Source organism: Rhipicephalus sanguineus, chromosome 1 (assembly GCF_013339695.2).
Source record: "Rhipicephalus sanguineus isolate Rsan-2018 chromosome 1, BIME_Rsan_1.4, whole genome shotgun sequence".
Taxonomy (NCBI): Eukaryota; Metazoa; Arthropoda; class Arachnida; order Ixodida; family Ixodidae; genus Rhipicephalus; species Rhipicephalus sanguineus.
In genome coordinates this window covers 198,472,408-198,496,418 of record NC_051176.1, presented here as the reverse complement: position 1 = coordinate 198,496,418, position 24,011 = coordinate 198,472,408, and the positions used below count along the sequence as shown (strand labels likewise).

The 24,011-nt window shown below is 45.5% G+C and overlaps 1 pseudogene; it reads left to right on the top strand.

Annotated features, from left to right (window-relative positions):
- The window catches only part of LOC119405178 (Down syndrome cell adhesion molecule homolog), a 591,162-nt pseudogene that overhangs the window by 362,829 nt on the left and 204,322 nt on the right, over positions 1-24,011 (top strand).

Sequence of the window (24,011 nt, the reverse complement as noted above, 5' to 3'; positions counted from 1 at the left end):
TTATTCAGTTCTTGGCGGCAGTGCAGAAAATTACAAAGAAAACATTCCCAGCACTGCACTGCTTGTTATTTTCGTAGCTAGCTGCCTGAAGTGGGACGCTTGAAGAGGCCCTCAAAAGTCACCATCTGGAGGATCATGAAAGGAAAGCAAGCAGGCATGGGGTGCCAGGAAAACGCGAATTAAAATGCGCAATTACGTTACCCTGAAAGTGCAAGAAAGAACAAAGAAAGTGAAAACAAGGCTGGCCAGAAGAGGACGTAACGGTTGGCTGAGCTGACCCTGCGGTTGGACGCTTGCGTTCAAGACCAGCATAATCTGCGCGACGATACGGTGAAGCCAGCCGTAATATACAGACAACCTATTCTCTCGCCATCTTCAGCCCTCCATCTGTAAAGCACTGGAGCCAAACTCACTGGTCAAACTCTCGCGCTCTGCGTACGATTGTTCATTATCCGCTCATCTTTTTAACTGTATCATTTCGGCCTTGTCACTCCAGTTCTCTTTATGTTGCTGTTCTGTATTCTGCTTTAGTCGTCACTCACTATTTTTTTCAGCTCTTTCTGCCCGGTTCGACATAGTTCTTAAATCTTTCTTTTGCCTCTCTATGTCGTCATACTCGTAACTTTGACTCTTTTACGGCCGTTTTAACACAGATACGTTCTCATATTTAGGTCGGGGGGTTAGTTAGAGACAAAGCGGTGTTTTGCAGTCAAAAGGGCAAGCCGGTTGCTTCCGCTACTTTTATATTCATTCCACTATCACATTCATTTCGGGCTAGAGCAGTTGTCTGACTCAACAATGGATGCGAGATCAAGCGCTCTGATAACACATGCACGTGCTTAATACATGCGCTCTTTGCTTCAAGAGGCCCTGAAAGCACTGCTGTGATTACGTGCGAGCACTTTTTATTGGATTCAGAAAAAATAATTATTTTACTTACGAGTGCACATAAGCAGGGAAGTCGCGTATAACGCGTACAGTAACGGTCGTGATTTTCTTAAAGGTTTCATCACCACCACGACTGCTTTCTCCTCTGAGAGTCACTTTTGAAGTGTCGGATAGATCATTTAAATGTCAGGAACACTCAAGGTAACGGCGCTATTTTATTTCTCGTTCGATTCTTTATTATTATTATTTATTGCACGCCTCCTCGCCAAGGAATTAGCGACTGTTAGTGTGAATTTGCGCCTGAATTAATCTAAACGAACAGTTAAGAGCAGGTATAATATTGTGCAACTAATATTGTGCGACAAAATGAAACCGTAAGCCCAAGATTCCTGTCAAACCAATAAATAAATAAAACGCGTGCGGCTTAGAGAATAAACATGCGTACGTGATAGTGCGTTGCTATGCTTATGAAGTATTCACATGCACACGCAGGACTTTTCTAGCATAAAACAGGCAACGGGTGTCCCGTTAAGCTATTTAACAAAATGGATCAAAGAAAAGCTACACCAGAGGAGCAGGAGGGAGGGGGGTGAAAACGACTGTTTATCTTTCGGGTAATTTCGCTGTCTTTCGCATCTCATTTCCTTTTCACTCACACTCCCTGTCATCTGTTCGAGCGCGATAGTTTAATCCGAACAGCCAATTTCCTGTGTACCATTCCTAATTCTAACGATTATTGTAATTCGTTCTAGCTTTTAGGGCGAAAGCCTGACATGCTTCATCAACGCGAAAATTGACCGGCGTCGTCGGCGGCGTCGGTGCCAACACGAGTGATGCAAAAAAATCATCACGTGATGTCGTCACAGATCGGCAAGATTTGTGGCGTCGAGATAACGTCACAGTGACGTCACATGCTGACGTCATCACATCACATCGCCACTTGGTCAAAGGTGGGCCGAGCACGGAGGCTGTGCAAAACCAGGTGAGGTGTACAAAGCTTGCAACGCCTCCGATCTTGGAGGCAGTGCAAAACCACGTTAGGTTTAGCATCGACTACATCGACTGAGAAGAAAAAAAAGATGGCTTTCGCCTTCTAGTCGTTTTAGGTGAACGCATGAGGGACCCTGTGATTTTTTTACGATGCTTGCTCATTTCACGACGGTACGATGACGACGATAATTTCGTATCACCCGGCCACAGCTTTATACCGTCGCAACCAGGACCTTCCGTTTGTCCCGCACAGTCCATAATAATGCAGCTCTTTTGATTATCGGCAGGTTACCACATGGAACCCAAGTCCTTCGGAGCAAACCTGCCGCGGTGGCTCAGTGGATATATGGTGTAGAACAGCTGAGGATGAGGTTCTCATTGGGGTGGAATGCGAAAATAAACTCGTGTGCCGTGCGTTGGGCGCAAGTGAAAGAGCCACAGGTTGTAAAATCATTCCAAAGTGCCACTCTATACGCCGTGCCTCATAATGGAATCGTGGTTTTAGCAAATAAGTCTCATAATTTATTTAAATGTATGCTCACAATCAATTCAAGGCGCGCCATCGTCGATGCTCATAGGGCTGGACCGTCCAGCGCTCGCGCCATGGTGGCAATTGTGTGGCTGCAGCTTGGAACGGCAAATACGAACGGAATTCGACGATTGCAACATAGACACAGCGCTACGTGAAATAGACGCGACCGGAGGTACGCAAGAAGTAGGAAAATACTTTGTGGCTGGCTACCACCCGCTTTAAAATTACGCAATGTTACCGTTAATTCGTCAGCTGCTCAGATATTGGACGTCGGCCGCATAGCAACATACGCCTTTTTATTTTCCTTTATTTTTTCGGGGGGAGGGGGAAGGGGCTCCACAATCAAAACGACTTTATGCAGGACACATTATTTGCAAAGTATTTGCGCGGGAATTCAGACTTTGTTTTGACACAGCACCGTAATCGCCAATTTTATATTCCATTTCTGTGATGACTACCTTTTTTCTTATCTTCTCCTTTATATGTATTACCAATACCGTTCTATTCGCCTCTGCAAATACACGTGAGAACCGAAGTCATTTCCCCGCACAGGTTGCCATGGTCCCGGTCGATGCTTCCTTTTATGACAGCCCTTCCTATTTTTTTATTCTTTCTTTTCTTCTCTTTCTGCTGTGCTCTAGGTGCGCCTGGTGCCCTACATGCACGTTGCCTCATCTGTTGTGCATACATCGTGTGTATTTACCGTTGCTCCCTCTGCAGCGCGTCGGTAGCACGCCGCGGTACGCGAAAGTATAAGGCAAACATCTATAGCTTTGTAACTTTTATTTGACCGTACTTTTTTTTATTCGTGGTCATGCTTTCCCTGCTGTCTGACGTTTTTTTTTTTTTTTCACTTTCTCAACGTTATAAAGGACTCTAAAACTCTATTTAAGGCAAACGTCTTTTTGCATACCCGCTTTCTGCCTCTCGGGCATTAATGCTTACGTAGATCTCTATCGCCTGGTAACTACAGCTCGAAAGGCTCGGACAAACATCTTCAGTGGACAGCGAACAACGTGAACGGTCTAACAGCGCGAAGGGACACGGGCAAAAGAGGAGACCGGACGGCACGAGCGCTCGTCCTCAGCGCTCGTGCCGTCTGATCTCTTCTTTTGTCCGTGTCCCTTCGCGCTGTTAAACCATTCACGAAATCCAACTCACCCAATTTTCTGTCCTTATTGAACAACGTGAAACAGGTTTGAGGCAAACACGTCCTCGAGTCTCGTGGAGGACGCCGCTAGCCTTTTTGGGACGCCTTTCAGTTTCTCCATGTAGCGTCGCCTGATAGCAGGCAAGGGATGCCGCGCAGAGAGCGTTCCATGCGCTTCCCTAGAGAGGACAGCTTTCCTGCGAGCGAAGACACGTGTTTATTGATCCGCTCGAAGAAAAAAAAAGCCGCATGGTTGTCGCGATTTTGCCGAAGGACGGTAAAGTTAAACGTTAAAAGAAAACGTGACATCCTTGGCTCTGAATGTGGCTGCGTGTTAAACATGTATCGCTCAAGACGGTGACAGGTTTCCTTTTTATTATTTTTTTTTTGCGTAATTGAATGCTACCGAAGCTCTCATCATGGCGACTCGAGGCAGCTCAGAGGTGTTTTGTGTACACTGTGCAGTCCTTTTGTTTGTTTCTGTCAGTTGATCTTCCTGTTAACGTACTGCCTTCGCGCGTGAAGGTTTTCTGCTTCTCTTCCATCGCTCCTTTCCTATCAAAGGCACCTCAATGAAACTTTAACAACGGGTGCGTCGAAATGTGCATAAAGATTGCTAGCCCGGTAGCAACATGAGTATACCGCTAGTATGGTGGCTGATAAAAGCGTGTTTCACATCGGTTCGCTAATTATGATAGTGCCTTTTTCCACCTTTTCAGACTATTTAAAAGATAATATGGCACAGATCAAAACTGCACCATCGGCGTTTTACTGGCGTTCATAATGTGTACCTGTACTGAAGACAATGCCTGAAGGCGTATGTGCGTCAATCCCATTACCGATGCATGGTATGCGTCCGTGCAAAAGTTTCAATGTAATATCATTTTTTATATCAGAACTTGGTCTTCGGCAAAATGCGAAGATGCATGTCATATGAGATATTGCCACGCGGCTGTTAGGGTGACAATGTTAGGGTGACCCAAAGGATTGAACTCCTTATTGCACGAACTTGTGTCCAACAAAGCAAAGAACACTCGCAGTATAATGATGGCGCTGAAGACAGTCTTCAGTCGTCAAAGGCGTGATCTGCGGAGCTAACTCTGCAGCTTGAAGGTTTCAATGCATTCAATGCATCGAAGCAGCGCAATTCTGTTATTGTGACTGCTTGCAGTAGCCAAAATAACCGCATTTGGTACTAATCGTGTAAGCACCGCATCCCTCTCCTTAACAGATCAAGAATTGTTATTTCGTCGTGTAACATAACACGTGCATTTGGTAATGCCACTGTGATTCAAGTTCGTTTTTAGTGATTTGTATATTCTTTGAGATGATATGATTAGCAAAAATCTAGACAAGATAGAAAGAGCGTAACCATGCGCATAGCAGTTGCCGTGGGAAATGCCTGAGTCGTGTATGTACCATGTATATGTGCTTCTATTTTCAAGCAAAACCACTTGTTAAAAGTTAGCGCTCTTGTTGTGGTCTCCTCTGGCATTATCTACTTAAGCGCTTTGCATTATCGCTAATCCGAAACGTGTCGATCAAGGATCAAGGACGGACTCTAGGCGATAAAAGAATTATGCAGAACCCATGCACTGTGGTAATTTGTGCGAAGCTTTCATCAGCCAGCAAAACAAAGTGACGCACTAAGACAAGTGACGTGCTGCAGATATTTTTCGAATACATTATAGAGGGACTGCATGTCCCCGCAGCTAAAGCGAATCGTATTATGACTGCCGCGCCGAAAGAACGCGATGCAAGCAAGGTACGCTGGCATGGCAACTGCACGACGGCATAAAAAAAAAAATAAAAGGAATCGGAATAATATAACCAGTCGTCTTCTGGCCTCGGAATTATTATAGAGGGTTACCCTAAATGATTCATCAGGTTTCAAAGCACTGTTTACTTATAAGTGCACGACGTACAAAGACGGGTGATGCATGAAGAGTGAGAGAAAAAAACTTTATTTATTACAAAACTAAGAGCTCGGGCGGGCCCTCTAGTCCGGGGCTACCGTTGACTGTGCCGTAGTTCCGATGGTCCTGTCCGCTGGTCACTTCTGCTGGCAATCAGGATCCGGATTGAGCAAGGTGACCTCCCACTGAGCTATATTTCTGTTAGTGCCTGTCATTCTTTTTAGTGATGGATTGGATGAAAAGATATACACTGGACGAGTTTAAAAAGCCTGCCTCGTGCCTCGTGTGCGCACTATATGGAAAAGCACCACGTGATAGCGTGTCTCAGAGGAAATCCAGCAGCGCGTGAGAGAGAGCTTTGTGTACAGCCCACAAAAATCAATCATCCGTGTAAGCCGTGGACTGGGCATTTCGCAGAACATAGTGCGGAGTGTTCCGAGGCGGCGTTTGCATTTCAAACCCCACCGTTTGCAACTGTTGCAACAGCTGACTCCGAACGATTGTGTCCGCCGACTGGAGTTTTGTACCCGATTGTAGCAAGCTACGGAAGATGACGGCGATTTTGTGGGGGAATTGATATTCAGCGACAAGGCGATTTGTCATCTCGTCTGGAAAGGTGACTCGTCACAATGTGAGGGTGTGGGGTGTTGAATTGCGCGTGTCCGTGTGGAGTTGGAAAGGCATTTGCCAAAAGCGAGTGTGAACGTACGGTCGGATAACCGTTTAAGTGTGCGCCGGAAGCAACAATGGCGCACACACTGAGCATTTTCAAAATGTATCAGAAACTTTGTCAGTGTATGTAGCTTCCCATGTATCCCCCGTCTTTGCCCGTCGTGTACTTGTAAATAAATATCGCTTTGAAACCCGATTAATCCTTTACGGCTAACGCTGTACTTCTTTAAAGAATTCAAAGCGCCAATTCTTGAACGAGTAGAGAGAAGAGGAACAGATGAAAGGGCAAGGACAGGAAAGGAGATCAGAAAGAAAATCCGATACGCTGCCCTACAATGGGAAACAGTGGAGGAGGAGAAGGTAGAATGAGTAGAGAAAAGGAGAGCACGGATGGTCGGTCAACAACTTTTACGGCGCGGATATCACTTGTCTATCGCCACAAACACCGACTGCCAAAACAAAAAAAGAAAAAGAAATAGATGAAGACAAGTGCTCAATTTCGGCACTAATCTTTATTGCGAGCGAAAAATATGTGTCCTTGTGTCCAACGAGCTTGCTCTTTTTCAAGGAGTCGCGCTGGTGCACTTTGATTCATGCACAAACAACAAGCCCCAGTCTTTGACGGTACATTATGGATACATGGTACATTCATTGCAGTCGTAACGTTTCATCTTTTTGCTGCCTAATGCGCACCATCAGTGCAATGACTTGAATGTGTTTTCACGGAGTTGTTATTGTCAAAAGGACACTCCATTGAAAACTTACGTTTCTTTTTCTTTTTTTTTGGCAGACAGCGCAGGCTGTACCTGCACTAGCGCAGCCTAGCTCTTTCATTTTATTTATTTATTTATTTTATATCAATATACTGCGGACCACAAGCAGGAGTGGTAGTACATAAAATTGTTACAATTGTGTCGAAAGTGACGAATACATTCCAGAGAATAGTTCAATGTTGGATGGCGTGTACACAACAGTTTCAAAGATACAGTTGTTAGATCACATGCGAGCACAATTCAAAAGTGTAACACACTAGTTAGAAGAAAAAATATCGCCGATTTCTCGAGCAAAAGATCCTACTGTTTCACAGTTCACCGCAGATGATGGTAGACTATTCCAGTATGCTATTGATGATGGTAAACAGAGTTTTGATGAATGTTGTTGCGACTTTTAGGCAGCCGTATTGTCTTGTTGTGGCTAGTTCTTGAGGATTGTCTGTGGGGTTCGAGGAGGTGTTCTGTTCTAGATATTTTATAATGCTCATGACACAAATTACACAAAAATTTCAGTTTGGAAATTATTCTGCGTTGATCAAGACAACACAGTTCAAGTGCTATCTTGAATTGCATTGGTAATGTGAGGTACCCTCGACATAGCGCTACGTGAACTAATAATTCTTTCATGAAATGTCGTGTTCGGCACGCTAATGCATGAATTCCTATCTCACAAAAGCTTTTTCACCTTAGAAATGAAGAAAGCCCGTTTCGTGAGTTAGATGAGCTGGTGACGGTGATAAAAAAAGAACAAAGTGGCTGTGTTCTCTATGTGTCCATCTGTGAGCTTCCGCCAATAAATGCGCCTTTATCCGTGCTGCTCTCGTCACGAAGTCCCGCTGTTCCTTTTATATACTAATAAATGTAGTTCATCATCACTCTATCTATACACCTGCATTTCTTTTTTTGCGTTTTGCAAGGGCATTTGGTAAGTCTTATCATTAAAGTTTAAAGCTCTCAAGTGCGAACTCAGTCATTCAGCTTTGCTCATTTTATCTATTGCTTTCTTCTCGCGTATTTTTTTTCTTGTCTCTCTAGTCTCCACTTACAAACGGTGTTTTTAAAAATGGAGAGGGAGAGAGAGCACGCCTCCGCGTCTTTTAGAATGATATTACGAAATTCAAGGTCAATGTATTCAGGTGCACCGACCAATATGCTGGGTGCCATTACGCCATGTTGAGGCTTCGGTTTCTCGCCTTTCATGTCATGTGAAACATAGTATACGTCGTGCTTCCGCTCGTCCATGTCATAGATTCTGGGTTTCTGCATATATGAATTGTAATGATGCACGTTCGCTGCACTTGTTTTTTTTTTTAGTGCTTTACCTGCACATGCCTAGCTCAATATGCCATAGCACTTTTTTTTGGTTGAGCAAGCCGGGTATACTCCGCCATTAAGGGCTATAGTATTTCACATACAAGACTCTCTGAAACAGAGCAGCAAAAGCTAAAAAAAAGGCGAGGAGGGAAGAGGGTGGGCTTGACATTCCTAGTCAAGAGAGTGCTTGATACGGTGTTCTGATGATGGCTGTTTTATGCCGGCCTTGTTGCATTGTGACAATGTTTATTTAAAGGCATCGAATATGAACTCTGAATATAAGACTGCGCAGTGCGACATACCTATATAAGAAGCATTACCCTTGGTGATTACTTTAGCTGCTTGCACAACGCTGGCTATACACGCTTTTAAATGCGGAGCATTTCTTTGCGAACCAAAGGCACTTTGACCGTTTCTATCTATCTATCTATCTATCTATCTATCTATCTATCTATCTATCTATCTATCTATCTATCTATCTATCTATCTATCTATCTATCTATCTATCTATCTATCTATCTATCTATCTATCTATCTATCTATCTATCTATCTATCTACGGTTGGTCAAATTTTATTAACAGTCCTGAGAGACGCGACTAGCGCCGCAGTGGGCTCCTCACACGTTGGGACAACACACTATAATTGGCATAGGAAAGTGCGAGTGTATGACGAACATGACTGAAAGCAAGAGCACCGATTTTTTGGGCCAGGTTGTTTTGCTTAGCAGAACACTTAAGCGCGCACAAACAAGGGCAGAGGGAGGCGATGACAAGACAAGCGCATACTTCCAACTAATAATTTATGCACTAAACTGCACAATATGAACACTTTCTCTCATCACATCACAAGACTGAAATGCCGACATTAGGTGAACATGCTCAGAAACTGTTTCTTTAGACGACAAAATAATGGAAGGTGCGCTGACGCACGACTAACCCGCCTTTCTAATCAAATCACCTTCGATTATCTTTCTGACAACGGAAGCCTTGTAAACCGTTTTATAACTTGTGAAGGGTAGTGGCGAGGAACAAGAGCCAAGATGTCGGGGATATAATTGAAGCTCATTTGATTAGAGATGCGGTCACTCGTGCGTCAGCACACCTTCCATTATTCTATCATCTAAAGAAAGAGTTTCTGAGCAGGTTCACATGATGTCGGCATTTCAGCCTTGTGACCTCATGAGCGAAAGTGTTAATATTATGCAGTTTTGTGAATAAATGATTAGTTGGAAGTAAGGGCTTGTATTGTCATTGCGTCCCTCTGTCCTTGTTTGCGAGCGCTTAAGTGTTCTGCGGTGACCGCTGACAGGTCGTGAGTGAATAACGTGACACAGGCACGTAGCCAGGATTTTTCTTCAAGGGAGGGGGGGGGGGGGGCAGGGCCTAATTGTTCGAAGGCAAGTCTTTCCATGGCAAAAAAGAAAAAAAAGTTGCCCGGAAATATAGAAGGCTGGACGAATTTCGGGAATGGGGGAGAGGGGCGTGCCCCCTGCCCCCCCCCCCCCTTGCCTACGTGCCTGACGTGACATACCTGTCGCGTACGTCATGAAACTCTTTCTCACAGTGACGTGTGGCGCATACCTGCTTACCACAGCCCATGGTACGCGAGTATGCGCCAAAGCTGTTCCACAGTCTAAAGTCAACCCAGGACAGCGGAAATAGACATTAAAAGCTTTATAAGGCACTTAGCGTAGATTGAACAAGAGAAATACAAACCGTTTATTCGTGACTTTTAATGTGGCACACAAACACCGTATGTACTTCTATGACTCAGCAAGCTATAGTCCAGCGTTGCTAGTCTCCGCAGGAATACGGCAACGAATACTGCTTACACTTCGTTTCGATAAAAGTGGTGCCTGTGCTGCACTGTGAGCGCCGGCGTTGCGTCAGACAATGAGCTAGCCTTTAGACTCTAGTGCGGTCAACGTGCCTAGTATAGGCTCACGATATGCACATAACTACCCAAATTACCCAAGGACGTCAATACACGTCGTAAGACTTGGCTCCAAGAGTGGCAAAAGCAGCTACTCGCTGAGTGCTTCACATGAAATTGATTCCCACTATGCGTGAGATCTGCCGGAATTTTCCTTCCCTGAGGCACGCAATATGACCTATATCAATGCGTGTCGTGTCGCTGTGATTTTTAAATTTTAATGCTGACCCAACACGAAAGTGCGTGGCCGTGTCGCTGTCACGTAAGCCGAATCGCTATAAAGATAGAAATATATTAAACAAAAGAAATTGGCCGCGTATCTGCGTGCTACGCTGCAAATGTCGTCGAAGGACGATAGTCTTCCACCAGCCGCCTTTTTTTTCATGCCGGCCGTTTCTGCGCCGTTTCAGCGCAGCCTAAGAAACACTAGCACTTTCAACGCAGCCTAAGAAACACCTAAGGTCTTTAGAATCACGTATCCATTGTATTTTCTAGTAAAGGAACACACCACCTAATACTTACGTATTGATGTTGCGCCTCAGACATGCGTAATATTTGCTTTTTGATCGACAATGTTCACAAGTATGAACGCAGCTACCAGTTCAAGATGGCTGGGCGTTCAGCAAGTGCTTAAACTTTGGCCGGGTGGCTGAAATTGAATCGTGTGACAGACAGACAGACAGAAAGACAGAAAGACCAAAATTTCTGCGTTTAAGTTCCCCAAGAAAGACTACCGTCTTTAAAACTTTCTTCGCTGTGGTGGGTTTAGAATCTACGGCCCCACGCTCAGAATCCGAGTGTCTTACCGACTGCACTACACACCAACGCTTGCAGAATCTGGATATATCTGGATCATATTAATGAGTGGTACCGGCGATACAACAAATGTAAAACGGTAACCCTTTCTATGAAGGCTTTGGTGAAATATTTTTTTATAGTGGAATAGTGTAATGAAATCCCTCCCTAGGACAGCATTTAAAGCCGACATGGAGCATTGTACGCATCAGGAAAATTCTAACTTTGCGAAAATTTAACGGCAAACACGCGTTTCGATGACCGCGGGATGGGCCGTTCCAGACGCTCACGCTAGCAACAAGAACACGCTGCGGCGATGCCGACCGAAAAAAAAATGTTTCACAGAAGGCCGCGACAACCGTAGACTTACTTTCCTACGGTGAAACTCGACACGAATGCATCACTCAGTCAACTAGGAAAAAAAAATTCTGGGTCATTTTTCTTTCGGTTAACTTCGAAGCGGTAGCTCACGGTACTTCAGAAGGAACCGCAGACGCTCACAAGCCACCGTTATTGCCGCCTTTACGTGCCGCCATACGTGCATTCTGCAGCGTGCAAGCAGCCTTCTCTCTCTCTTTATGTGGGCCTTTTTCCTTTACCCCCACAAAGAGACACAAAAATGGATAATCGTCTGGTTGACCTCCCATGCCTCTCCTGTTCTTTTTTTCTTTCTCTCTGACCGTTGCGCTGTAAAATCAAGATACAATAAACGAGAAGTGCCGGAATACCAGCGCCAGATTTCTAATTCTTCGAACTTCCGTGACTGCATTTGATGCGTTTCCTACTATCCATAGTCAAAGCTTTAATTGAACTTATTGCAGCTAGAGCACAGTGACTTAGTGTAGTGTGGCAAGTAGAAAAACGAGCAAAAAATAAACAAGCGAGCTATTTTTATTAAAAAGATATTGTCTTTCAACCTGTACTTGGCCTTACCAATTATATCTTCTCTGTCGAACAATGTGTACGATAATGCTAGCTTCAAATACTGACAAACAGCCTACTTACCAGCTTCGTTAGAATTCTTTAGGAAGTGGTTTCTAACGTGTGGTCCACTGTCATGTTTCACGCAGAGCCTCCTGTCATCTCGCACTATGAGTTCCGCAAGGACATGCAGGTTGGCATGCGCATCAAGGTGTTCTGCACTGTGGTCCAGGGCGATCCACCGTTTCTATTCACGTGGCTCAAAGATGGCGTGCCGGTGGTGGAAAACGGTGCTCCCAGCTCGCAGGCGGCACTCAACGTGCACAACGAGCGTGATTACAGCATGCTGTCCACCGACAGCCTGCAGCTCGAGCACTCGGGCAACTACACATGCGTGGTGAAGAACCAGGCGGCAACAACTGCCTACTCCGCAGTGCTTCGTGTGAATGGTACGTAATTTGGTGCACCGTTTCGGTGCTACATGTGTACCACGTAATTCATGTGGAACAAGTAGAGTCAGCGCTAGCATAGGATTGGCCTATATGAAAGCTATCGCACCTTATGTTGTCCCATGGTAAGCTCACAAACGAGGCCTTTTTTTATATTTGCTGCCCACCATTTTCTACCACATATATTTTTGTTTCGTGTCTGCGTAGATGGGTTGTACGAATGCACCTTTTCGTCATTACCTACCAAAAAATTAAAAATGGCGAGTTCTCCCGTAATCGAGAGTAGACGTAAGAAGGAAATGGCTACCGGCAAAGCAGATTGGCTGGAGTTGATACTTGCCACAATCTCGATATACAGCCGCGCTTAGTACTGAGCGGAATGAACCTGTTTTGAACTGAACCCCATTGCAAGTCTCGTATCGGCCAAGCACCATGCGCGCCGCTCCGGACGCTGCCGGCGTGGTCACGCAGCGTGCTGCCATCTCTCGAAGGAGGCGGCGCAAAACCCACGCCGCGAAACTCACGGACCTCTGGCGTTGAAAAGGGCACAGGCAACCCTGTCTCGGTGTAACAAGATGACAATGAAGTGTATACTGAATAGCGCCCTGCATCTACCTTTGGAACGTCGCTATTGCAAATGACAAATAAAACTTCAGCGTACTAGAAGTTACATTTTCCATCATATTCTGAACAAACATTGAGACCTCGGAAGCAATATCTTTTGTAACTTGTTTGGGCAGTAACTAGCGTTCGTAATGCGGTCCCGTACGAAGGGTTGGGGGCCAGAGATCGTATTTTCTCGACTTCTGGCTGGTTGCCCGGATGTTCTCGTTGGACGCCCTAATAACGGCTCTGACTTTTGGCTCGAGGTCACATTAAGGTCGTCGGGCACTGGAGGTAATATGATTTCATGCTTAAAAACCACAGCGCATACCTTGTTTTGTTCTTTCGCAAACCGATTAAAGCCGCTTATGAGTCACTCCAGCTCGAGCGTGGTGACGGGGTCTGAAGCATTGAGCTAGCGTGTACCGCCCAAAGCTTGCGTGTAAACGTATGTATGGGTCGCTGGTCCTGTGTACTTCCTAGTCTGTGTCTATACGTCGCGCTGTTTTAGATGCGAAGTATCTCTTGCTCGTGGGTATGTAAGGCGGCGTGGTCATCCGCACGCAGCGTTGTGGTCCGCACTCACACTACGCATGCGCGACTCTCCTCCTTCCCTCTCTCCAACAGCTGCCCGTTACTCTCTCCACTTCTCTACCAGCACGTGCTTGCGCTTCTCCTGCGTTCTCGCTTCTGCTCTCACGGCGCATACGCTACTGTCCTCCTCTAGTCTCCTCTCCTTCAAATGGCAGGGCGCTGCGCGCGTTCAGTCCAGCGCTTGCCTCGGTTGGCTCCTCTGAAATGCGGGCTCAACATGCCGAAATTCTCTCCTGCGCAGCACCGCGTTGAGGACCAGCGCATTCGCGTCCCCTCCCCCTCTCTCTCCTCTCCTACGCTGCCTCTCTCTCGCGCGCCTGTCGACGTTCCCGCACGCCCTGTGAGAACTAACGGCCAGGCTAGAGGGAAGACACGACGCGCGTAGTGTTCCACTTCGCGTTCCACGACGCGAAGCCGGTAGCATGTCCAGCGAACGCCAACGGAACGCGATCGTGCAAGTGCCCCGGCTTCGCATCGCCTCGTGGTCCCCTTTAACGGGAGATGGTGTAATTTTTTTCACTATGGTATGTATGTGAGCGCGTGCAAACATATACGGGGTGTTTCAAGAAATGTGTCCAACCTTCTCAAAAAAACAGAAAATGCGATATTTGATTGCTGCTTTCAGAATTGGCTTTTCTGTAGTGGCAGGGATATTAAGATGGTTAAAGAAATAATTTGGGACTGTAATTAAAAAAGTTAAATTAATTAACTTTTCAATTAGTGGAGTTAGGTGGTTGTGTCAAATGGAAGAATTGAAGATCTTCATGCCAGAAACCCAACCCATTTTTGAGATTTCGAAAAAGTGGCATCTAGTAATAATTACGAAGTAATGAAATTCAACCAAATTCAATGGCGAAACCTAAACAGAAACATGGAAGAACGCAACTGCCATATTCTTCTGAGACGTCCAAAATGAGTGAATGACTTTTTCTGTAGCGCTAGGCATCTTAAGATGGTTAGAGACATGACTTGAGACAGTAATTAAGAAAGTTAAGTTAATTAACTTTTTAATTAGTGGAGTTAGGCGACTGTGTCAAATTGGAGAATTGAAGTTCTTCGTGCTAGAAACCCATCCCAACATTGAGATTTCGAAAAAGCGGCGTCTAGTAATAATTACGAAGTAATGAAATTCAACCGAATTCGATGGCTTTCGCTGTGAAAGCCGGTGCATTTCGTTGAATGTCGTTACGCCACAACAATTACTACAGGCCGTTTTTTCGAAATCTCAAAGCTCTGATGGATTCCTCGCATGAAGAACTTCAATTCTCCCATTTGACACAATCACCTAACTCCACTAATTAAAAAGTTAATTAATGTAATTTTTTAATTACTGTCCGAAATGATGTCCTTGACTACCTTAAGATTCCTGCCGCTACAGAAAAAGCAATTCTGAAAGCCCCGAGCAAATGTCGCATTTTCCTGATTTTTTTAGAAGGTTGGACACATTTCTTGAAACACCCTGTATATGTCACCTTCTTAATTGGTTCACACACACACACACACACACATTTCAGAGCCTAACCCTTCTAATTCGTTATGCAAAATGTCCACTCCTTCGATATGCAATAGCAGCAAAAGAACATGTTATAACGTAAAGCTTTCGGCATCCAGGCTGAGCTCTATATTTTATGTAGTAGAATCACCGCAGAAATCGCGCGCTATGCATCCATGGCTGCAGTAATGAATACGAAGGCTTTTGGTGGCTCGCTAAACCCGGTTTTTGGCAAGGCCAATTAGGCTTTGCCAAATTGTGAATTCTATGCTAAAAGTGACTTTGAAAATGCAAAGAACCATATAAATTGATTTAATAAAATAAAACAACGTTGGTAAAATAATTATATCTCCTTTCTGTCTTTGCGCCAAAACAGTGACTGACTGTCAAGCCTGAAACTCGACTGAACCGTAGAGCAACAGGTGTTCCGCTAAGCGCGCATGTATCGTGGCATGTGTCACCTATAGCTTCACTTATCCTGACCCCTTTTTGTAAGTCTGGTGTTATTTAAGTTATTAGTTACTCACTTTGTCTTGACCTCAATAAATAAACAAACCAATAAATAAATAATAAAAAGCGAAAGAGTATATTTCTTAGCGGACACGGAGAAAACTTGCGTTAACTCGTTAAACAGTGTAATTAATCCACAAATACCAACGGGTCTACGGAGCGCATCAACCCCAACGCTTTTTTTATCTGCATACTTAATGCGTTATCGTACCCTTGCAAACACTGTTCTAGATCTCCAGTATTGCCAGGTTCAGCAAAAAGGGGCTATTGTAATACTTTACTGTTGCGTATAACGCTATCCTATCATGGCCTGATGCTGCTAGCAAACTTCTAGCGATCACGCAAGGTATTAGTACGCCACATATCATGTAGCAAGTCGCCAAAACAACCGGCACCACCACCTAAACATTCTACTGCGTTTTAGAATGCCAACTTGACTCCGCCGAAGAGAGGCTACTCTGATTTGTCGATTGTGGCTAAGAGTAGTTTTTATGGTGCCATTTTCTTCTGGTATTATTATGGCCGATAATACTCTTTGTGACAACTGTGGTAGCGAGGAGACCTTACAATGCAACTTCTTCGACTGTCCTCGCTACAGTGTACAGAAATGATCCTTCGTAATCGCTCTTGCTCGCTTTGACCACAGACTGATGTCGGTAGTAACCAATCCGGAATCTCGTCCTCAAAAGTCACCACGAATGAAAGCGACAAAGCTATTGTTAGAGTTTTTAAAGACAACAGACTTGCACAAGCGGCTACAGACAAACAGTGATGTCGTGCACCACACAAGGCTGACTGACCGACTGTTGTGATGTCTTTACGCCACCATTCCCCCTCTCTCTCTCTCTCTCACTTGCTTTTTTACACCTGTAACTTTCAAACTTCTCCGTCCCTTTCCCCAGCGCAAGGTAGCACACCGGTTATTCTGAACTGGTTAACCTCCCTGCGTTTGCCCTCTCTCGTTCCTTCCTTCAACATGCTTACGTTTCCAGATGGGTGACTGAAATGGAAAAAGTTATATTGTATTTTCAAATAGCCTTCTCTTATTAGTACGATATTACGATGTGTTCCCAGCTTTGCCAGAAGGCAAGACGCACGGTTCACTCTATGGAACGGCTCGTTGTGTTTAACAAAACAAGGCGCTAATAGACCCACAATCTGTCTCCCAGAGAACCCACCTCGCATTGCGCTAACCACGCAGGCCTAGTGCGTGCTTGTCCGAACGTTGAGCGGAGTTGTTCGCTCTACCTCCGCCACACTGACACGACGGCCGGAGACAAAGCGGCCTGGGCGCTGCTAGACTGAGACAAGGCGCGCAGAGCGGACACCGCGTCGAGACGAAAGCCGACGCGCGTTCTCTCTCGCGTGACATTCGGGAAGGCGAAAGTAGCGGACACGAAAATGCGCGAGCTCTCGGAGGAAAAGAGTGGCTGTCCTGGGAGCTCGCAAAACGCCGTCGCTCTTGCTCCGCGCGCGACAGCCCGCGATGATGGCAGCTGCATAAACAGAGGCAGAAAGACGCTCGGGATGAAGACAAGGTGGCGTCGTCCGAGAAAGCGCTCAACTTGGCCCGCAATGGCCCCCTTCCGCCCAGCCAGGGCTCATAAACCTTTCTGTCGCCGTGCGGCAGGACTGACGACGAATTCTAGCCTGCGCCTCTTGAAGCACGAGTCGATGTAGCTGTGTGCGCTCGGGCTTAGCTAAGGTCGTATAGGAGAAAAGAGGCGCACTTGGGACAAAAAAAAAAAAGTGAAACGAGGTGCGTAACGTGACGTTCACGGCATTTGCGCTCCCTACACGAGGCCGCGTTATTGTATGCACAGCGTCGGTAGAAAGGGCAAGCGTAAAATGGAAGGGAACTGAACGCCCCGTCCCGTTCGTTTTACCAGTTCAGTTCTCGTGAAAGGAAGCCTTCGCTGAACAAGCAATACGTTAAATCCTACACTTCGCCTACAGAGGGGCAACAAACGAGACAAGGAAGCAAAATACACTGAGGCCGCACAGTTTGCGATCGATAGTTCTTTCACAGGTTAGGTTGAGGCACATACCTTTAATACCAACTCGTGAGCACGGGACTAGTATACAAGTTAGACGGCAACGTTAGCAACCTCACGTTGAGGTTTCTCTTACGTATAAAGTCGATGCGATAGTACGACACGTCATGTATACCTACATGTCATCTTTAAAGTAGCGCGTAACGCGCAAGACATCCTTCTCACACGACATCTCTACATCTTCGACAGTGGGCAAAGATTATTCGAGGCCGCCGTGTTGCGTCCTTATAAAACAGCCTATCACGCGCTAAACATAAACGGAGCGTGGCGCTGGAAGTAAAGCACTGAAAGGCTCAGGCTCGGTCTACAGCCATTCAGTGTGGACAGCCAGAGAAAGAGAGAGAGAGAGAGACCCGCACCGCAAGCCCTTTTATATTGGGCCGGTGCTTGCCTCCGACGACCCGGCTTGCGGGCAGGTTCCCCAGCGAGCGTTCCGGACGTCGTCGGATTAAGTTAATGACCCTGGGGCAGCTCCGGTTCCGTTCTAGAACCGGGCCGCTCTTGCTTTCTTTAACGACTCCCGGCGCACCACGCATCGGAGCGCCGCCGGCCGACATGCTGGTGTGTGGCTTGGGCGTGATTACACGCGGCGCTTCAACGTGTCCCGCGGGAGATCGCGCGCGGAAACCGCGTGGCGGCCGCTGCTGGTGTTTTCGGGCCCGCCACGTCCGCCGACGGAACGCCCACCCTCGACTGCGCGCCGCGTGATGTCTGCCGTGGATTCGCGCCAAAGGGTTCGCCCTTTCGCCGAACGTTGAGCGAAAGAACATTTTGGAAATAAAGAAAAGCGCGCAATCTGAAGGGGAAATGATTTCAACATCCTTCTCAAGGCCGGGAGCTTCGTGACGTTGCTCCACCGCTGTCTGGGCGTTGTAAAAAAAAAGGGGAAAAAAGGGGGGGGTGCGGGGCTTGTTAATGCAAACGGTGGTGCACTGGCTATGGCGTTGCGCAGCTGAACACGATGTCGCTGGTCGAATCCCGGCTGTGCATGGCAGCTTGATTTCGATACCCTATAAAAGCGGCATGCAAAAACACTCATATGCAAAGCGCACTTTGGTTTCACACTAAACGACCACAGGTGGCGTAAATTTATCCGGAGTCTCCCCTCGCTAAACTAAAGGAAAATTCACAGGCAAAGAAAACGCGAGAATTGGAAGAAAACAAAAATGCTATACGTATGGTTCCACTGCAGGGGCGCCCGAGCTGCAGACAGACGCGTCAAGCTCAAGGAGGTTGCACGCAGCTGTCTTCACGTCTCTGTTAATGATGGTCATCATCATCATCATCATCATAATTATATTATTATTATTATTATTATTATTATTATTATTATTATTATTATTATTATTATTATTATTATTATTATTATTCGGGGAAAGTGTTATCATTACATTAAAATGCTCCTCATTCAATTCCCGGACCGGTAAAGTGTCGTACTTCAGTCCGTGCTGCCTCAAAGCAAATGAACGTTGGCACAGGTAGCGGTACCTATTATCGATGCGTACACATCGTATCCTCTGAATTTCACATGAGCGTTATAAGCACGTGACCTGCTTTTTTTTTTTGTGTGCTGTGCGTAGTTAGGTTAAACAGCGACGATAAGCTTACGCGAAGTCAGACACTGTACGCACGTGCGTTCTGTGAAGAGCGAATGATATACCACTGCATATACAGAGTGTCCCGACTATCACGCAACGCGATTTAAAAAAAAAAAAAAAGGAGGGACAACGTTACGCGAAGCAAACGCAGCAAATATTGTTCCCAGTGCCCTTAAGTGGCCACTACTAATTTTTTTCGTTAATGAGGTCTAATTAATTAGTAATAGTTACATTTGCAACTCGACAACTACTCACCTAATCGTCAAAATGTCAATCAGGCACACTTAAGTACGTTTAAATGGCATCTAACTGTGCCGTTTTCAACAACGTACTAATTACGTACTAATTTTTTCCAGCTGATGAAGAAAGCCCGCGAAATCTAAAAAATAACGCGGGACTACGCTCCCACCCGCAAAAGAAAGCAGCGCCCCCAAATAAGCTTACTGCAAGCAACCGATTTGCCTGTTTTCCGCAGCCAGAGACAGCGTTCCGTATACTTTGGCAAGGGACGAGTGCCAGCAACGTGCGTCGCAATATGGCAAGGGTTACTTCCGGTCGATTGTACGCCGCTATCATTATCCGTATATCACGGCACACTGTCTCACTGATAATGCGGCCGGGACACTCTTCTGATTATGGCTGACCCTGTAAGGCTAAAGTGACGCGTTTATTCTGCAGGGAGTGGCAGATTGGGTGATTTATTTTTTCTTTCTGCATTTTTTCCTTGATACTGGCTACCTCGCACTGAGCTTCTTCGAGGGCGCTGCTTCCTGACGCGCCCTGCAGTCTAGTCACGTGTCATTTTTCGGATTTCGCGGGCTTTCTATTTTTAACCGGAAAAAATGGGCACGCAGTTAGTACGTTATAGACAACAGCGTAGCTAGATGTCATTTGAAAACGGCTACATATGCCTCATTGACATTTTGACGATTAGGTGAGTACTCGTCTAGTTACAAATATAATTATGATTGATTAATTAAACCTCATGTTCCAAAAAATTAGTAGCGGCTACTCTAGTATTCTGGGAACAACATGTACTAGGTTTGCTTTGCGTAACGCCGTTCCTCTTTTTTTAAATCGTGCTGCGTGATAGTGCTGCGTGAGGGTGCTGCGTGACGCCCTCTCTATACACGAAATAGGAAAACGGTCGCCCACCGCTGCCTTCTTACCGTTATTGGTGAACGTGGCACGGTACTGACATGTTCTCTTTCATTGGCCAATTGTCGTACGCAGCAAATGCAGTGGCTGATTAAAAGAGACATTTATCCTCATTTGCCAATCTAAGCATTATTCGGCCAATGCTATAAATATACGTATACGTCGAGCGCTTGCAAATCGACACGTGGTCGCTTCCAAAGTGCCCCAGTGCGTCCGAACAGCAGCGAAGATTTCTGGCCTTTATTTCGGTCATCTATGCCGGTTTCTTCATAAATGAGTTACGCTAATACTGGAAGATGACATGGAAAAAAAAAGATCAAGAAAGATTACCCTTATTCATGAGTGCGGTGGCTATTTTGAACAGGGGAAAGCCTTGGGTATCTATGTTGGCGGTTACCTTCGGCGACGACCGTGCACGTAGGCAACCGAAAACCGCGCCGTCTCCCCCCCCCCCCCGACCCCCCCCCCCCCCAATCAAAAAACAGGGTTCGAGCCGGAATCGAAACTAGGCAGTACACGAGGCAATCAAGTATTCTACTACAGAGCCACACTCCAGTACTTGAAACTGCTCCGGAAAAAGACCCTATACAGGCCGTCATGTCGGGCGAGGAGGCACGTTAACAGACGTACGTAATATTGCGGGGCAGAATCGTGGAATTGCATATAGAGTTAGTGGTGTAAGGCTTCCCACCAAGTTATAAAGGCCTCAGCCGTCATTCACCATCATCATCATCATCAGTCACAGTATCAAAAAGCGTGTAGCTACGAAAGTGTGCGTATTGCCCTACAGACGCATTGTGGATACTTCGCTAAAAGTCTGCAAACCTTTGAAAAAGACATAAAAAGACCAAAGTGCTCGCACGAGGCTTTCAAAGGGTCGACTTAATGCAAAACATATGAACTCGCTCGTTGCGGCTCATTTGTCTCACACGAGTGCAGCCAGACTTTCGCCTTCCTGTGCTACAAGAGCGTAACACCGTCCAAATTTTTATTTATTCGAGATTCTGACACCTCCACTCTGTCACATTTATTCTGACACCTCTAGACAGAGAGATCTCATAAATATAACGGACAGCCAGAACGTACGAACGCTTCGCGTACATGGGAAAGTTGCTTATTACGCAGTCCCGATATGCAGCAGTCTTGACGAAGCGCGGGATACCACGTGAGCAGCCCTCGTGTACAAAAGTTCCGCTATCGGTGTTTCAGGATCATTCCATCCTAGAGCATCGCTTAATTCAACAGTTTCACGATTTATTTGCTACCTTGATTACGTTAGTTTTGAAACTGATTAGTAGATCAATTGCATTACTTCTAATTAAAAAAAAAGGATAGTGCATAAGCGGAAAGGCGGCAAAATTTAATAGCTTTCGTTCGAAGACCAAGTTTCGACAAAGGTACTTATTTTATGTCGTAGCAACAGCTGCTTTCCTTAACAGGTTTACACAGCCACTTCTTTCAATATTAAGGAGCCTAAGCGAGTAGAAAGAGTAACGTAAGGAATGGCTAGGGTGAATGAAATTTGCTGAAAAGTGGGGATTTGTTGCGAAACCTTTGCGAGTGATTCTTTAGCGTGGGGGTGACAGGCGGGTCTTCAGATTTGGGTTATCTTGCGAGGGAAGAAAAAACAGCGACTGCGATGGGATTCAATGAATAAAAGACAAAAAGAAGCCTTAAATGCGATCAATGGTTTCGAATGTTCTGCTTCCAACTTCTCAGAAAACAGGAAGTAAAAAAAATCGATCTCGGACTGGGTGAACAAACAAATAAAACAGCGAATTTAGGGGAAAAGGGGGAGGTATAGATGTATCAAGCGAACGGGAAAAATGTTCAATTGGAAAAAGAAAGCAATAACAAATACCTCTTCAGAAAGCAAATAAAAACGTGAACAGGAAGAAAAGCAACATAAAACTGCTAGTATATGAAAGAAGTTTCTCCAACGCGCTTGTTGGAACCAAAATGAAGCGAAGATTTTCTGGAATGTTTCAATACAATGCAGGAGACACATAATCGGCACAAATCATGTAGATCCTAACGGCAATGTTGGAATTTTTCTCGTCAAGATGTTGGATAACGTAATTTGTATCCCATAGATATGGTGGTTATCTCTGTTCTAAGCAGATGGATCTAAGAGAGCAAACCTTAAGCGCCCTTGTTTGAATTAATCTCATGGAAATAGATGATAGATTCCAGTACTTCCCTTAATAAAATTAAATAGTGCGGACATCTCCCTGAAAGCGTAAAAACCATTATTGTTTGGAAACGGCTCTTTTGCTGATGAAGACGAACAGTCTGGAATAAAACTTGTCTCCGATGTCGTGGTCTTACTTGTTCTCACGCTAACCAAGTATGAAGGTATCCGTTCTCACAGAGGTTTCTTAGGAGTTTATTCGGTCTGCCTTAACCGAAAAGCTATGGGCACTCCGACGTAGCACACATTGTTCATGATGGTCTTCAAACATGAAGTGTACCAAAATTGCAGGGAACATGGGACGTAAACCTGGGGTTTTGAAAAAGCGCAATAATCATTACAAATTAAAAAACAAAGGAAATTGAAAACTGTAAAATAAATGACAGCGCGTAACAGCACGTAAACTGTGTAATCAAGGAAAATAATGCATAATTAAAAGAGCGATACAAAGAAACGAAAGCTTTAGCCAACTGATCCGAAGAAAATAATTTTGAATAAATACTATAACCACACTAATGGAACAATGCGTAACTGTGAAGAAATTGATATGAATGTCCTTAAGAACGCGGAGTTCAAAGAAACGATAAGAGAATAGCAAAGCTGCGTCAGTGATGACAATCAAGATATTCAAATAGAGTGTGCGTAGCACGAGCACAATTGTCGAAAGCTGAGATGAGTTGCTTAACTTCCTCTTCCCCATGACAGAGCCACCAAAGTGGGATGTCGAGCCGGAGAGCGCAGCCGTGGTGCAGGGTCGCAACGTGCAGCTCCAGTGCAGCGCGTCTGGAACGCCGCAGCCCATCATCACATGGATGATCGCCTCCGGTAATGCAACGTCACGGTCGCGCCGCCTGCCCTCCGCTGCGAGCCTGGCACTTTCGTTCTGCTATGGAGACATCGTTGCCTCCTTTAAGACAGGCAGAAACACTAAAGCAACGTTGTCGTTCTTGTTGTCGTTCTTTTATAAGCAGTTCTAAGGCAGCCACTATATATTATCAGCACGGCTGTTCGGAAAATTGTATGCCTCGTGTTTCATTGGCAAGGGTAATTTCAGCCGACCCTGTAAGACACATTCCAGTTATACACAAAATAGCTGTAGTATTTTGATATAAATTTGCTGTCATGTGGATCACTTCATAGTGCACGAAATTATAGACATCGGTCATTACTTCTATCACTGGTCACAGGAAACTCATCACGCCTGTGCAGAGTTCGTCCGTTCCTGAGATACTTTCTTGAACAGAAAGGTAGATCGCCCGTTCGACGCGCTGTTATAGGCGGAAGCACACCCAATTATTCGCGTATACAGGTGGTAGGTAATACCAGCGATAGCGAGGGTTCATGTGGACACTTTAAGATATGTTGCCGGAAACCACAGGCAGAAATCGAGAAACTTCGGCTTAATTGTCTTTAGACCGCTAGACCTAATCTTCTAATCTTCTGCACTGCGACACTAACCGGCAGCTTCTAAAACGACG